Here is a 17,854-nt window from a genome sequence, read left to right on the forward strand (position 1 = left end):
GACCCCAGTTTGCCCCATGACTCAGCGGTCGTGGATTCTGCTCTCAAGAGGGCACGGAGTTCGAGGGATACCGCCTCGGCGCCCCCGGGGCGGGAGTCTCGCACTCTGGACTCGTTTGGAGGAAGGCCTACCAATCCTCCATGCTCGTGACCCGCATCCAATCCTACCTGCTCTATATGAGCATCCACATGCGGACCAATGTGCAACAGCTGGCGGACCTGGTCGACAAGCTCCCGCCGGAGCAGTCCAGGCCTTATCAGGAGGTGGTCAGGCAGCTGAAGGCGTGCAGAAAGTTCCTGTCCAGGGGTATATATGACACCTGTGACGTGGCATCTCGTGCTGCGGCCCAAGGTATAGTGATGCGCAGGCTCTCATGGCTGCGTGCCTCTGACCTGGACAACCGCACCCAGCAGAGACTGGCTGACGTCCCTTGCCGGGGGGATAACATTTTTGGTGAGAAGGTCGAGCAGATGGGTGACCAACTGCATCAGCGGGAAACCGCTCTCGACAAGCTCTCCCACCGGGCGCCTTCAGCACCCGCCACCACGGGCGGGCGTTTTTCCCGGGCCCGGCAGGCTGCACCCTATTCTTTTGCAAAGCGTAGGTACAACCAGCCGGCCCGAAGGCCTCGTCAGGCACAGGGACAGCCCCAGCGCGCTCGTTCTCGTCAACAGCGTGCGCCTAAGCAGCCCCCTGCGCCTCCACAGCAAAAGCCGGGGACGGGCTTTTGACTGGATCCATGGGAACATAGCCGCCCTACAAGTGTCCGTACCGGACGACCTGCCGGTAGGAGGGAGGTTAAAATTCTTTCACCAAAGGTGGCCTCTCATAACCTCCGACCAGTGGGTTCTCCAAATAGTGCGGTGCGGATACGCCCTGAATTTGGCCTCCCTGCCTCCAAATTGTCCTCCGGGAGCTCAGTCTTTCAGCTCCCATCACAAGCAGGTACTTGCAGAGGAACTCTCCGCCCTTCTCAGCGCCAATGCGGTCGAGCCCGTACCACCCGGGCAGGAAGGGCAGGGATTCTATTCCAGGTACTTCCTTGTGGAAAAGAAAACAGGGGGGATGCGTCCCATCCTAGACCTGAGAGGCCTGAACAAATTCCTGGTCAAAGAAAAGTTCAGGATGCTTTCCTTGGGCACCCTTCTGCCAATGATTCAGAAAAACGATTGGCTATGTTCCCTGGATTTAAAGGACGCATACACTCACATCCCGATACTGCCAGCTCACAGACAGTATCTCAGATTCCGCCTGGGCGCACGGCACTTTCAGTATTGTGTGCTGCCCTTTGGGCTCGCCTCTGCCCCACGAGTGTTTACAAAGTGCCTCGTGGTGGTAGCGGCCTACCTACGCAAGCTGGGAGTGCACGTGTTCCCATATCTCGACGATTGGCTGGTCAAGAACACCTCGGAGGCAGGAGCCCTCTGGTCCATGCAGTGCACTATTCAACTTCTGGAGCTGCTGGGGTTTGTGATAAATTACCCAAAGTCCCATCTCCAGCCAACTCAGTCCCTGGAATTCATAGGAGCGCTGCTGAATTCCCAGACGGCTCAGGCCTACCTTCCCGAAGCGAGGGCCACCAATCTCTTGGCCCTGGCTTCGCAGACCAGAGCGTCTCAGCAGATCACAGCTCGGCAGATGTTGAGACTTCTGGGTCATATGGCCTCCACAGTTCATGTGACTCCCATGGCTCGTCTTCACATGAGATCTGCTCAATGGACCCTAGCTTCCCAGTGGTTCCAAGCCACCGGGAATCTAGAAGATGTCATCCGCCTCTCCACCAGTTGCCGCACTTCACTGCTCTGGTGGACCATCCGGACCAATTTGACCCTGGGACGTCCATTCCAAATTCCGCAGCCCACGAAAGTGCTGACGACGGATGCATCTCGCCTGGGGTGGGGAGCCCATGTCGATGGGCTTCACACCCAGGGTCTGTGGTCCCTCCAGGAAAAGGATCTGCAGATCAACCTCCTGGAGCTCCGAGCGATCTGGAACGCACTGAAGGCTTTCAGAGATCGGCTGTCCTGCCAAATTATCCAAATTCGGACAGACAATCAGGTTGCAATGTATTACGTCAACAAGCAGGGGGGCACCGGATCTCGCCCCCTGTGCCAGGAGGCCGTCGGGATGTGGCGTTGGGCGTGTCGGTTCGGCATGCTCCTCCAAGCCACGTACCTGGCAGGCGTAAACAACAGTCTGGCCGACAGACTGAGCAGAGTCATGCAACCGCACGAGTGGTCGCTCCATGCCAGAGTGGTACGCAAGATCTTCCGAGCGTGGGGCACCCCCTCGGTGGACCTTTTCGCCTCTCAGACCAACCACAAGCTGCCTCTGTTCTGTTCCAGACTTCAGGCACACGGCAGGCTAGCGTCGGATGCCTTTCTCCTCCATTGGGGGACCGGCCTCCTGTATGCTTATCCTCCCATACCTTTGGTGGGGAAGACCTTACTGAAGCTCAAGCAAGACCGCGGCACCATGATTCTGATCGCGCCCTTTTGGGCCCGTCAGATCTGGTTCCCTCTTCTTCTGGAGTTGTCCTCCAAAGAACCGTGGAGATTGGAGTGTTTTCCGACTCTCATTTCGCAGAACGACGGAGCGTTGCTGCACCCCAACCTTCAGTCTCTGGCTCTCACGGCCTGGATGTTGAGGGCGTAGACTTCACTGCGTTGGGTCTGTCTGAGGGTGTCTCCCGGGTCCTGCTTGCCTCTAGGAAGGATTCCACTAAAAAGAGTTACTTTTTCAAGTGGAGGAGGTTTGTCGTGTGGTGTGAGAGCATGGCCCTAGAACCTCGTTCTTGCCCTGCACAGAACCTGCTTGAATACCTTCTGCACTTATCAGAGTCTGGCCTCAAGACCAACTCAGTAAGGAATCACCTTAGTGCGATTAGTGCTTACCATTATCGTGTGGAAGGTAAAGCCATCTCTGGAGAGCCTTTAGTAGTTCGATTCATGAGAGGCTTGCTTTTGTCAAAGCCCCCTATCAAGCCTCCTACAGTGTCATGGGATCTCAACGTCGTCCTCACCCAGCTGATGAAACCTCCTTTTGAGCCACTGAATACCTGCCATCTGAAGTACTTGACCTGGAAGGTCATTTTCTTGGTGGCAGTTACTTCAGCTCGTAGGGTCAGTGAGCTTCAAGCCCTGGTAGCTCATGCTCCATATACCAAATTTCATCACAACAGAGTAGTGCTCCGCACCCACCCAAAGTTCCTGCCGAAGGTGGTGTCGGAGTTCCATCTTAACCAGTCAATTGTCCTGCCAACATTCTTCCCCAGGCCGCATACCCGCCCTGCTGAACGTCAGTTGCACACATTGGACTGCAAGAGAGCATTGGCCTTCTACTTGGAGCGGACACAGCCCAACAGACAGTCCGCCCAATTGTTTATTTCTTTCGACCCTAACAGGCTAGGGGTCGCTGTCGGGAAACGCACCATCTCCAATTGGCTAGCAGATTGCATTTCCTTCACTTACGCCCAGGCTGGGCTGACTCTTGAGGGTCATGTCACGGCTCATAGTGTCAGAGCCATGGCAGCGTCGGTGGCCCACTTGAAGTCAGCCACTATTGAAGAGATCTGCAAGGCTGCGACGTGGTCATCTGTCCACACATTCACATCTCATTACTGCCTCCAGCAGGATACCCGACGCGACAGTCGGTTCGGGCAGTCGGTGCTGCAGAATCTGTTTGGGGTGTAAATCCAACTCCACCCTCCAGGACCCGAATTTATTCTGGTCAGGCTGCACTCTCAGTTAGTTGTTCTTCGTAGGTCAATCTCTGTTATACCCTCGCCGTTGCGAGGTTCCATTGACCTGGGTTCTTGTTTTGAGTGAGCCTGAGAGCTAGGGATACCCCAGTCGTGAGAACAAGCAGCCTGCTTGTCCTCGGAGAAAGGGTATGATACATACCTGTAGCAGTTGTTCTCCGAGGACAGCAGGCTGATTGTTCTCACCTACCCTCCCTCCTCCCCTTTGGAGTTGTGTGTTTCATCTTTTTGCTAGTCATTCAACTGGCGGGAGCGGTCGCGCACGGGCGGGAAGACGGCCGCGCATGCGCGGTGGGCGTGCCCTGCGTGCCGACCGTCCCGCGAAGCTTCTTTCCGGTTGGTGGGGGCTGCCGCGGACGTCACCCCAGTCGTGAGAACAATCAGCCTGCTGTCCTCGGAGAACAACTGCTACAGGTATGTATCATACCCTTTTTGGTGATATCTTTGAAAGATACCTTATCCCGAACCATGCGCTTTTAAGTGACTGTCGGCCTTTCCCCAGTTTCTAGTTTAAAAGCTGCTCTATCTGCTTTTTAAATGCTGATGCCAGCAGCCTGGTCCCACCCTGGTTAAGGTGGAGCCCATCCTTTCGGAATAGGCTCCCCCTTCCCCAGAATGTTGCCCAGTTCCTAACAAATCTAAAACCCTCCTCCCTGCACCATTGTCTCATCCAAAGTTTAAGTTTTAAAGCTAAGGGAAAAAGACTATAGAGATTAGTTGATAAAATTTGCTTTTTTATATTTTTATTTTGCCTATCACTAACCTACAGTTCCTCATTTAAAGCCAATCTTTAAGTTCCCAAAGCACAAGGCAAAATAGTGTTCACTTACCAGAGAAATGTCCTCTTCTCTCAGAGCTTCTCAGAAAGAAAGTTCATTGGGATGTTTCCTCTTTATATAGTTTTGAATCTAAGGGGCCTTTTTTTAAACAGGCTCTTTGAACATAACTCAGCAACCTTTGGTCCGGAACTGGCGATCGCCACTACAGCATAATGTAAGCCACATTGAGCCTGCAAAAAGGTGGGAAACTATGGGATACAAATGCAATAAATAAATAAATAAATAATATGTAATTTATCATTAAAATTGAGCGTGGTACCGGAAGATTGGAGGGTGGCCAATGTAACGCCGATTTTTTTTCTTAAGGTTCCAGGAGAGATTCGGGAAATTATAGACTGGTGGGTCTAACATTGGTTCTGGGCAAAATGGTAGAGAGTATTATAAAGAACAAAATTACAGAGCATATTCAAAAGCATGGATTAATGCGACAAAGTCAACATGGATTTAGTGAAGTGAAATCTTGCCTCACCAATCTACTACTTTTCTTTGAAGGGGTGAACAAACATGTGGACAAAGGTGAGCCGGTTGATATTGTTTATCTGGATTTTCAGAAGGCATTTGACAAAGTACCTCATGAAAGACTCCAGAGGAAATTGGAGAGTCATGGGATAGGAAGTAGTGTTACATTGTGGATTAAAAACTGGTTAAAAGATAGAAAACAGAGAGTAGGGTTAAATGTCAGTATTCTGAATGGAGAACAGTAGTTAGTGGGGTTCTCCAGGGTTCTGTGCTGGGACCGCTGCTTTTTAACATATTTATAAATGACCTAGAGATGGGAGTAACTAGTGAGGTAATTAAATTTGCTGATGACACAAAGTTATTCAAAGTGGTTAAATTGCGAGAGGATTGTGAAAAATTACAAGAGGATCTTACGAGACTGGGAGACTGGGTGTCTACATGGCAGATGACGTTTAATGTGAGCAAGTGCAAAGTGATTCATGTGGGAAAGAGGAGCCCGAATTATAGCTATTTCATGCAAGGTTCCACGTTAGGAGTCACAGACCAAGAAAGGGATCTAGGTGTCGTCGTTGATGATACGTTGAAACTTTCTGCTCAGTGTGCTGCAGCGGCTAAGAAAGCAAATAGAATGTTAGGTATTATTAGGAAAGGAATGAAAAACAAAAATGAGGATGTTATAATGCCTTTGTATTACTCCATGGTGTGACTGCACCTCAAATATTGTGTTCAATTCTGGTTGCCGCATCTCAAAAAAGATATAGTAGAATTAGAAAAGGTGCAGAGAAGGGCGACGAAAATGATAAAGGGGATGGGACAACTTCCCTATGAGGAAAGGCTAAAGCGGCTAGGGCTCTTCAACTTGGAGAAAAGGTGGCTGAGGGGAGATATGATAGAGGTCTATAAAATAATGAGTGCAGTGGAATGGGTAGATGTGAAGCATCTATTTATGCTTTCCAAAAATACTAGGACTAGGGGGCATGCGATGAAGCTACAAATTTAAAACGAATCAGAGAAAATTTCTCTTTACTCAACGTGTAATTAAACTCTGGAATTCATTGCTGGAGAATGTGGTAAAGGCGGTTAGCTTAGCAAAGTTTAAAAAGGTTTGGACGACCATTATTAAATTGGACTTGGTGAAAATCCACTGTTTCTGGGCTAAGCATTATAAAATGTTTAGTACTTTTTGGGGATCTTGCCAGGTATTTGTGACCTGGATTGGCTACTGTTGGAAACAGGATGCTGGGCTTGATGGACCTGTGGTCAGTCCCAATATGGCAATACTTATGTACTTAGCTTCAGCTAAGTGTCCCAGGGTTTGCTAGTATCTAGCGGATGATCCTGATACAGACCCTGAAATCCCCATCCTTGAAGACGATACTGGTTTGGAGGAAATGGAGTTCTCTGAGGACACCAAATCCATGATTTCTGTTGAGGTTGCACTTCTACCTGGAGAAGATCTTTCAGTGGTACAAATTTTTCATAAAGAAGATTTACAGGACTACATCTCTTTAGTTTTTTTCACTTTAAATTTTGAGGTCCAGATATGTTATGAGCTGCATGACCAACACAGGAATAGAGAGGGTGTTCAAGCTCTCCTGGAGCCTGGCTACTCAGACAAACTCCAGGCACTTGATGAGTTAACCCTTGCACTTAAACACACCCTGAAGACTCTTTTCCAAAATCTGAACAGTCTTTTATTGAGCAATACAACTACTCACGAAAAGATGAAATTGCCACTCAGCATAGAGTCTCTGTGTTCTCTGGGCTGCTCCAGAAAATGACATCAAACCTGAGAGAAGGCAGTTCTCCCACAGGCAGGGCAGCTCAATAGATGGATGGTAAACAGTGCAACATCTCTCACAGCTGGATATGTATGAAAATACATATAAACCATATAACTGATATATGTGAGCTAACTAAGAGATACATAAGGGTAAGAAACTCAACAGGATCTATGATGACAAGTGCTGTGGAAGTCAAGATAGAACCAGCTTTCCAGTCAGACAGAGAGAACTAAGACAGGAGAGGGGGGGGCTCCCTAGAGCCCAAAGAACATGAGGTCAGGAAGACCAATCAGGTCAGAGCCCAGCTAGGCAGAGAGATACAGCCCTGGCAACAGCACACCCATAAACAGTTTAAAACAAGAGTGTCTGCCCCACCTGTGAACTACCTCTCCCATACTGCCTTGCTTCTATAACAGTACAGTGGCCTATGATAAACATAAAACATATCTCTGTATCTATCCCCACCAGGCACAACTGTCAAAGGATAGAACACTCCCCGCCTGGTATCGGAAGATACCACTATTTAAATTAACAACAATATTAAAACAGGCAAAGTCTCTGATCCAAACTCAGGTTCTTCTACTTCTTCAGGGTCTTCTTCTACCCTCAGGACCTGCAACGAGACAAACAACAACACCAAACACAAAGAGAAAGAGAGAGAGTCTTTCAGTCTCTGTTCTTCATGTGTGAACACTGGCTTTTTGTGCTTGTGATTCTTCATGCGGTACAAGGAGTATAACTTCATTGATCGGTCTATAGAAGTTCTTCACTGCTCCTTGCTTCACGGTTCTCACTTCAGTCTTTCTCGTGTTTCCGTCTTTACTGGGAATAGTTTTAATGACTAATGCCAGAGGCCAATCGTTGCGTTGAGTCTGGCTGTCTTTGAGTAGTACAATGTCGCCTTCCTGGATGTAGGACTTACTGGTCTGCCATTTGCTGCGGATCTGCAGGGTCGGAAAATACTCTCTTCTCCAACACTTCCAGAAGGTGTTGGCAAGGCTCTGGACTTGTCTCTACTGCTGTCTGCATAAATCCTTATCATCGAAGTTTCCAGGCGGGTTAGGAGTCACATCTATCTTTTGTGTTAAAAGTGTGGCTGGAGTCAGTATCAAAGGCGATTCTGGATCGGAAGACACTGGGATCAGAGGTCTTGCGTTGATGTTGGCAGACACTTCTGCCAGAAGTGTGGTCAAAACTTCATGGGTGAGGCGGTTGACCCCTGTCTCTGATAACATGGAATTCAGGATGCGGCGAGCAATCCCAATCATGCGTTCCCAAACTCCCCCCATGTGTGAAGCATGGGGAGGATTGAATATCCATGTGCAGTGTTGATCATTTAAGTATCTTTCGATGGCGGGAAGTTTGATCTTCTCTGAGTTTATTTTCAATTCCTGACAAGCACTCACAAAATTGGAACCACAATCAGAACGGATCTGCTTAGCGGGACCACGGATTGAAAAAAATCTTCTAAGCGCATTTATAAAGCTTGAAGTGTCCATTGATTCTACAGCTTCGATGTGGACAGCGCGTATGCTCATGCACATGAACATAACGGCCCATCGCTTGCTGTTCGCATTCCCTCCTCTGGTCCGTCTCGAGATGACTGACCATGGCCAAAAGATGTCTAACCCCACATAAGTGAATGGTGGGTCTACGCTCAGTCTTTCAGATGGCAAGTCTGCCATTCTTTGGTCTTGATGACGCATCTGTGAATGACTGCTGAGATGCAATGCTTTGCTCCGACGATCCACACTCCTGCGACCCTGATGGCTCCTTCTGTAAAGTGTCCACCACGGTGCTTGACTTGCTCGTGATAGTGACATACAAGCAGGGTGGATACAGGATGTCGACCTGGAATTATCAGAGGGTTCTTTTCATTTCTCTCTAACTTAGCATGTGTGAGACGGCTGCCTACTCTCAGCAACCCATCCTCATCCTTGAAGGGGTTTAACTTCCAGAGGGAGCTGTCTTTCGGAATGTTCCTTCTTTTACTGAGGCATTGTAACTCTGCAGAATATATTTCTTTTGCTGCCCGGTCTTCTGCTGACAAAGGTTTAGTGCAGAGGTGCCAGTGGTTACATCTGCTCGATTTTCTGTCACACCCTTGTTGGAAGGAACGTACGATATGGACCAGATGGGCTATGGCTCTCCTCAATGTCACCCACCGCGAGAATCGATTAAATTGGTGTACTCCTAAGGTATTGTTGGTTGAGATTCTTGTGTTGAGAGTTGTCACTTCTGAGCGAACTTCTACATCATCTTCCAATTTCACAAGTTCAAATGATTTTGCACTAGGTAAGGGATCGCTCACTGATTGTGTAAGAAACTTTGGTCCTGTAAACCACTTTGTTTGTATTAGGTGCTTTGCTGAGATTACCCTGGTGGCATGATCTGCCGGGTTTTGGACAGATGACACATAGTGCCATTGTTCAGATACGCCCTACTCTATTACTCACATTTACATAGAACCTTCTGCTCTGATTATATATGTAGCCTAGCACGACCTTGCTGTCTGTATAGAATTTAATTGAGTCTAAGTGTATGTCCACCTCACTTACAATCAGCTCAGCTATTTTTCCTGCCAGACCTACTCTGCATAGTTCTAAGCGTGATATTGTCTGACTAAGACGTGGGGCTAACTTTGCTTTGCCTAACATAAAACCCACATGAACCCTGCCCATGTCATCTATGGTTCTTAGGTATGCCACTGCAGCTATAGCTTTCTCTGAAGCATCTAAAAAGACACAAACTTCCTTGAGGCAAGCAATCATGAGGAACATAGAAGCATATGTCCGTGGGATATGAAGTTCTTCAAGTGTCCCTTTTGCCTCTGCTCTGTGTGAAGGCTCAGACTCTGCGATGAGCGCTCTTGCTCGTGTCTCTTTTGCCTCCACCCTGTGTGAAGGCTCAGACTTTGTGTTGCTGTTGATGAGCATGTTCTGCATGAAGGTTATGAAATGCTGCCTCATCTCTGGTTTGCTTCTCATGGATTTCTGCAATGAGGTAAAATGAGAACAGGCTTGACTTCTGTTATTTGGGAGTCGGGTTCTGGGCTTACGGAATGGAAGTGGCGCTACCCAGCTGTTTGCCTCATCTTTCTCGAACTCTTTGCTCATAATGTTCAAAAAACTCTTTTTCTTCTATGGAGAAAGCAGGTTTGCCATCATCTTCGGTGGTCTGAAACACTGAGCTTCCTAAGTGCTCTCCTAAATCTACTGTGGAGATGTTTTTATAAAGTGCTGAAACAGTGCTTCGTTCTTTGTAAGTGGGAACATCTTTCGTGGTTAGGTGGTTATTACAAGGCTCAAATAGTGAAGTACACCCGCTTTCTAAGACGTTGGTGAAGAGCACATTGACATTTGCTTTTCTCGATTGGTTGAGGCAGACTTTGCCTACGATTGTCCAACCTAGGTCGAGATGCTGTGCATAAGGAGCACCACGTGGACCCTTGCACGATTCATGGATCTCCAGGAGTTCTGGTGCGTCTCGGCCCAGCAAGAGTAAGATTTCAGCCTTTGGATCTAAAGGCGAGAGTTGGTTAGCTATGGGCCTCAGATGGGGGTGATTCCAAGCGACCTCTGGTGTAGGAATCTCATCTTTATCATCTGGAATCTGATCACATTCAATGAACGTAGGTAATCGTGATCTGCTGCTTCCATCTATCGCCTCACATAGCCGTTTGCTACTCTTCCCGACATTTGCACAACCCCTGCACAAGTTTTGATACTGTATGACGAGTAACCTTGCTGGATTTCAAACAAGTCGTAAAACTCTGATCTTGCAAGGGATCGGTTACTTTGTTCATCTATGATGCCGTACATCTTGACTGCCTTCTCAGGCCGTCCTTTGGTGTATACTCTGACCAGGCAAATCTTGATGCAGGATCTACCTTCACGAACTTTCCCACACACCCTTGTGCATGTCGGAGCAACTTGGAGTGTCGATGACTGCTTCTAGCTCATGAAGGAGATTTCCCAACTCTTGCAGCTTGTGGTTGTCTTTGCCAGATATTGTCGGAAATCTATTCAACCTGTTGAACAGTGAATTCTCTATAGCTTCTGGGCTGCCGTAGTATTCTTCGAGCCTTTCCCACATCTCTTGTAACCCTTTTGAAGGGTTATTCAAGTATGAATGCTTCAATTCTTCCACACGCATGGCTGTTTCCTTCCCCAACCAGTGCAACATCATGTTCATCTCCTGCTTGGGAGTACGCCTCATGCCCTCTGTGGCGTCCTTGAAGTCTGATTTCCATGCTCGGTAATGTTCAGGCTGACCATTGAACTGGGTAAGACCTGAACCTCCCAGGTCTTTACGTGCTAGATATCTTACTAACTTGTCTCTTGTTGAGGTTTCAGGTTGAGCAATTGAAGCTACTGCGAAATGACCAACCTTATCTTCTGTGGGACTTGAAGTAGAGTGCGATCACCTTGCAGGTTCTTGCTTGCATGTAGATTGTATATCTGATGTTCCTGTGGGTAATGATAGCTCAGCTTCTCCTTGCCGTTGACTCTCACGTAACCTGAAGCTTGTGGCGGAAGTGAAGAGTTTACTTCATTGGTCGCTCTCAGGATGTGAGCTGTTGATAGTGCCTCAGAGTGTTCACAAACATGTAAGTTGGTTTGGTGAAAGTTGGCTCCCAAGGCATGTTGTACCTTAGGCTTCATTTCCTTGGGTGGCATTCCCACAGATGAAACTAGCTTTGGTTCTTCAGGGCCGAAGGACTCCTCTGAGTCAGAGTGTTCCAATGCCCTGGTAAATGGTGGAGTGTGTGACATCACGTAAGCTTCGGTTCTTAAGGCAGGTTCCGCCGAGGCAAAGAAGCTAAGTGTTTCCATCAGTTTGCCCCGCAGCTTCTTCGAGGACATTAGCCTTCGCCTCTAGTCCAGCAATTTCTTTGTCTTGCTGGAGCACTTCTATCATGATATCCAACTCAGCTCTTTGTAACTTCAGGGCAGTTTCTTTGTCACTGTGGCGATGGCGAGCCTTGGCCATTTCCACCATAGCCCGCGCCTGCAGGGCTGCCGAGCTAACTGACGATTGGCTGGAGTAGTTTGTAGCCCTTGACCGGGAGGATCTTAAATTCTTGGATGTATTCTTAGATGAATTAGAGCACTGGGAAACACTGTCTTGTGGATCTACAACTTCAAATTCTAATTTCTTTATAGCCTTGACCACTTCTGCTTTGCACCTTTGATCTGTGGCTTCTTGAAGTTCTTTTTCCATAAGACTCTGTTCAGTGTATGTCTCTTCTAAGAACTGGCAATACTCTGTTGCCTTCTGCTGATAGTGGGCATAACTGGACTTTATTGATGATAGACAGGCTTCCTTGTCTTCTCCTGCCTTTGAGGCATTAGACATGTTCCTCTCTACCTCTGCTCTTAGATTGTTTAATGTCTCACTATAGCCTTCCTGTTTATCTTGATAAATTTACAGGGATTTTTGAGTTAACTTGCGAATTCTTTTATCTCTGACCCCTTGCTGGGCCCTAGGAGAAAGGGTACTCTCCTTATCTGCACTGCTTCCTGGCTGCTCTGGAGCAGGGGACACTGTATCTGGTGAGGTCTGTTTGGCTTTGAACTCTGCCATCCTTAATTACCCTTAAGAAACTGTGCTGAGCTCAACTTGCTTCTAGTTATCTGCACAGACTTAAGGTTAGAGCCTGCTTTTCAGCTAATGGAATCAGGTGTGGAGTGGATCAAGTTTCAATGGCTAGTGATGTAGAGAGAAGGGAGGGGTAGGAGTAGCTCTGTAAATCTGTCTCTCAACCCTAATCACGCCTCCTTAACCACAATGTTGCAATGATTAGCTTAGCTGGCAGCTATGAACAGAAAAGAGGGGGACGACTCTTATCTGTCAGCAAGCCACTTCCCTTACTCTGTCTTTTAGCCCTGGCCACACCTACTACACAACAATGTTGCAAAATGTCTAGCTGGCTGGCAAGAGGGGGGAGTGCCAATCTCTTAGCAACACACTTCCCTACTCTGTACTCTAGCCCTGGCCATGCCTACTACACCACAATGTTGCAAAATGTCTGGCTGGCTGGCAAGAGGGGGGAGTGTCAATCTCTTAGCAACACACTTCCCTACTCTGTCCTCTAGCCCTGGCCATGCCTACTACACCACAATGTTGCAATTGCCTAGCTTGGTTGGGATGAGGAGAAGGAGGGGCAGTAGAGTATCTCTCAGCAAAGCACCTCCCCTCTGGCTCTGACGTTTCTCCAGAGGACAAACAATGTTTCAGGTTTTCTTTTTCCACTCTTCCTCTCCTTCTCCTCTACACCCCTGGTCTTCCCACCTTCTCCCTCTCTCTCTCTTGTCCTTTCCCTTTTCCATCCTTAGCCCTCTCTCCCTATCCCTGGTCTTCTCACCCTTTGCTGCTAGTGCTCTTTATTTATGTATTTATTTACCGCCTTTTTGAAGAATTTCACTGAAGGCGGTGTACTTCAAGAATAAGCCAAACATAAGCAGTAGACAATTACAGCAGTAAAACATTCAAATAACAATACGAGTTATAGCATAGTATGCTACATTACACTGAAGGGCATTTTCGAAAGCAACGTCTAAATCTGAATTTTTACGTTTTACAAACACATCCAAATTCCGAACAAGAAAGAAGGTCATTTTCGAAAAAGATGGACGTTTATCTTTTGTGTTCGAGAATACTATGGACGTCCTGTAATTTAGATATTTTGGGATTTGGACGTCCTTTTTTTTGGTCCATTTTCGAACAAAAGATGTCCAAATGCAAGACGTCCAAAACAGAGAAGTGGCTTAATGGTTAGTGCAGCGGGCTTTGATCCTGCAACATGGGTTCAATTCCCACTTCTGCTCCTTGTGACTGGGCAAGTCAAATGCACAAGGGGCATTTTTGGATATGACATCTAAGTCTGAATTTGGATGTTTTTTGTAAAACGTCTAAAATCAGAACAGGAAAGGTCATTTTCTACAGAAAAAAGTCTATCTTTTCCTTTTGAAAATGCTGTTTGGAAAAATGTTTTGTGATTTGGATGTTTTATTTTTTGGTCCATTTTGAAACAAATGCATCCAAATGCAAAATGTACAAAATACACAAGAAAATCCACAATAAAGTGAAACCATTCACATGTTCTAAGTGTGGCAAAAGCTTTGGTTGTCATGTAAATCTCAAAGTGCATCAGAAAGTCCACATGGGACAGAAACTATTTGCATGTATAGAGTTTGGTAAAAGCTTTGGTCAGAAGGTAAACCTCACAATGCACCAGAGAATACACACAGGAGTGAAACCATTTACATGTCCTGAGTGTGGTAAAAGCTTTGGTTGGAAAGAAAGCCTCACATGGCATCAGAGAATCCACACAGGGATGAAACCATTTACATGCACTGAGGAGGTAGAAGCTTCAGTTGCTATGAAGTATGGAAAAAGAGTACTCTGGTATTTAGATACATGTAATGTGTCCTCCTTTTCATCTATAGATCTGAATTCAAAGCCCAACTCTAATGATAAACAATAGACACAAGGCTCAGATGTTATAAAAAAATAGAAAGCTTGGCATCAGGTAGAATAGTGGAAAAGTGACATCCCAGGAAAGCAATTGGGCATCCTTGGGGGCACTGCAGTGGACTTTATAAAATGCTCCGAGGTACACATCTGACCATTGCTCCCTTACCTTGTCTGCTGAGCCCCCAAAACCCACTACCCCCAACTGTGCACCTCTACCATAGCCCTTACAGGTGAAGGGAGCACCAATATGCGAGTACAGTGGGTTTCTGGTGGGTTTTGGAGAGCTCACAGTTTCCTCCACAAGTGTAACAAGTTGGGAGAGGTAGAAGTAACATAGTAACATAGTAGATGATGGCAGAAAAAGACCTGCATGGTCCATCCAGTCTATCCCAACAAGATAAACTCATATGTGTATACCTTACCTTGATTTGTACCTGCCTTTTTCAGGGCACAGACCGTACAAGTCTGCCCAGCAGTATTTCCCGCCTCCCAACCACCAGTCCCGCCTCCCATCACCGGCTCTGGCACAGACCGTATAAGTCTGCCCTCCACTATCCTCGCCTCCCAACCACCAACCTCTCTTCCCCCACCTGCTCCGCCACCCAATTTTGGCTAAGCTTCTGAGGATCCATTCCTACTGCACAGGATTCCTTTATGCATATCCCACGCATGTTTGAATTCCGTTACCGTTTTCATCTCCACCACCTCCCGCGGGAGGGCATTCCAAGCATCCACCACCCTCTCCGTGAAAAAATACTTCCTAACATCTTTTTTGAGTCTGCCCCCCTTCAATCTCATTTCATGTCCTCTCGTTCTACCGCCTTCCCATCTCCGGAAAAGATTAAAAAAAAAAAAAAAAAAAGCCTGAGTTCACCTGTCTGCAGTGCACTGCACCACTACTAGACTACTCCAGTGACCTGCATGCTATTCTAATTGACCTGAGTATAACATCTGAGGCTGACAAGTAATATTTTAATCACATTTTTGGGGGGTGGGAGGGGGATAGTGACCACTGAGGGAATAAGGGGAGGTGATTCCCGAGTCCTTCCAGTGGTCATTTGGGGCACCTCTTGAGTGGAGGAGAGGAGTAGCCTAGTGGTTAGTGCAGCAGACTTTGATTCTGGTGAAGTGGGTTCAATTCCCACTGTAGCTATTCACTGTAAAAACAGGTCTAGCTCAAAACATCTAAGTTTTAGTCTTGGACTTTGTTTTGTTCCATTATTGCTGAAAGACATCCATGTCTTGGGAACACACGCCCCTGGCATACCCCCTTGAGATTTGGACGTCCTTCTGATAGACTTCAGAGAAAGACATCCAAAAAGAGGTTTCGATAATGCTGATTTTGACGTTTCTGTGAGATAAACGTCCAAATGCTGACTTATGTCACTTTTTGGACGTCTTTCTCTTTTGAAAATGAGTCTGACTGTCAACACAATATGGAATAAAACATTTTCATAGACAGCATAGGGTGTAAGCAAAGATGGAACATATAGATAAGATAGAGTAACTAAAGTTAGAAAATAAGGGGGCTAATTTGAAGAATGTTGTATATGAAGTCAGAAAGGTGCTTGAATATTATCTCAGCTAGGGTAGGAGTGGATAAGCATGTCCTGCTACATATAGTATGTGCAGCTGGTGTTGCTTCTTGTGTGATGTCCTTTGGATAGGGTGCGGTTAGGGATACTCCTTGGGAGAGCCTTAGGGGGTTAATTATCAAACAGCATTAGAGTTTTAAGTTGTGTTATTTGCCCCATAATGTGATTTAAAGGGCCCTAACATTGCTTGACTTAATTTCCCACAGCAATATTTAAGTTGCCACGGGTTACATAAATATGCAGATACCCAAATGTGAATTGCGGTGATACATCGCAAGTTGCATTAGTGGCAAAAAAAAACCATGGTAAAATAACCCCAGCTTTTTGCTGGGGTTATTTCAACATTTGAAAACATCACATCCCGGCTGAAGTTTAAAGGGGCCGCTGTACAGATACATTCTCCACTGATGATTATTTATTAGGATTTATTAACTGGCTTTATGAAGAGATTAACCCAAGGCAGTGTACAGTAGGTACAGTTTAACATCAAACTTACACTTCTGCTAACAGCATAATAATATTAAAATGTGGAAGTATAAACATAAATACAATGAAAGAGGAAACTTGAGAACAGCAAATTGAAACCTAGTAATGACTAGCATGAAACAGGATCAAAAATATACATATTTAACAGCAGTGAAATTCAGTGATGATGCCTCCCACTTCCTGAGGAAACCTGACGCTCTAGCAGTCATAGCGCAAGACTACCGCTAGGGGCACCATTTCGCAAAAGGCGCTAGACTGGGCAGAAGCGACTTGTCATCGCTCTTGCCTGAAGACCCTCCTGGACTACCAATGAGATACCTGCTTGCCCTTTTAGGGGTATTGGCACATATGGAAGTGGAAGAGGAGGGCTAGGATCTTGTGGTAGTGGGGAGGACTTTGTACCTTTTGGGGGGGTGGAGGACTTCTCAATCTAATGAAAGAGGCAACGTAGTTGTTGCAAATGATAGAAGCAGCTCTTGAAGGTTGCTTGGATTTGAGGGATCAGTGTAAATGTTGAGTCTAGCTGTATTCCAGGGTTCCTGATTTGTGAATCAAGGGATAGTTCGTATTTCCTAAAAAAAAAGATTTTAATGTCATGTATGTGTGTGTGTATGGGGTATAGCAGCTTTATGGTTAGGGCTTCAGGGTTTCATGTAATATTCATTTGGCAATCTGAAACCCAAGAAGAATTGCAGGTAGTACCAATTTCATTTATATCATACGATATCAATACAGGCAAGAAAGAATATGCTGAGTGCTATCATTTAAGGAGGAAAGACTTCAGAAACTCTGTATTCACGATAAGCAAATGTGAATTACAGACTCTCATAAATCTAAAGCATATTTAGCATTAGAGACCATGATACAGATTCCTCATCAGTCAAAACCTCCACTAGCTTAATCAAAACTTTGGTTGTGGTATTATATTATGTGATTGTATACGAAATAAATAAGGTAAGAACACCTATCTGGACTATAGCGTTGTCTGGCGGGTATGCTTGACAGAAAGCTTCTGTTTCCCAAACGCTTCTTCGGGAGCTCCGCCCTCAAATGCCAAACATTGCCCTAAGGAGAATCAACGTAGAAAGCACTCATAAACAGATATATCGTGGAAAACAGACATGTAGCATACAAGACAGTACAGTTACTATAACATCCTACCTTCAGGGAGCTGACCGGTATTTATCCGACCCTGATGGCAATCAAACATGGCGCCCGAAATTTAAAGGGACGCCAAAGCCGACCACCAATCAGCTGTGAAGGGAAAATTTAAAGGGACAAGACCTTGAACAGGATTTAAAAGGACCAGATCGCTAATATAGCACCGAGGGAGCAGAGAGGGATCATAAAAATGCCTTCCATTCTATGCGGCTATTTAGCCCCGTTGGCATAAGCGTCTTCAGGCGATAGAGCCATCTCTGTTCCCTCTGAATTAGAACACGGTCCAGATTG

At 46.4% G+C, this 17,854-nt stretch overlaps 1 protein-coding gene across 5 annotated transcripts in view; it reads left to right on the plus strand.

Annotated features, from left to right (window-relative positions):
* MARK4 (microtubule affinity regulating kinase 4) overlaps positions 1–17,854 on the plus strand; it is a 672,690-nt gene that overhangs the window by 408,089 nt on the left and 246,747 nt on the right. The window lies entirely within an intron of this gene.

Source organism: Microcaecilia unicolor, chromosome 11 (assembly GCF_901765095.1).
Source record: "Microcaecilia unicolor chromosome 11, aMicUni1.1, whole genome shotgun sequence".
Classification (NCBI taxonomy): Eukaryota; Metazoa; Chordata; class Amphibia; order Gymnophiona; family Siphonopidae; genus Microcaecilia; species Microcaecilia unicolor.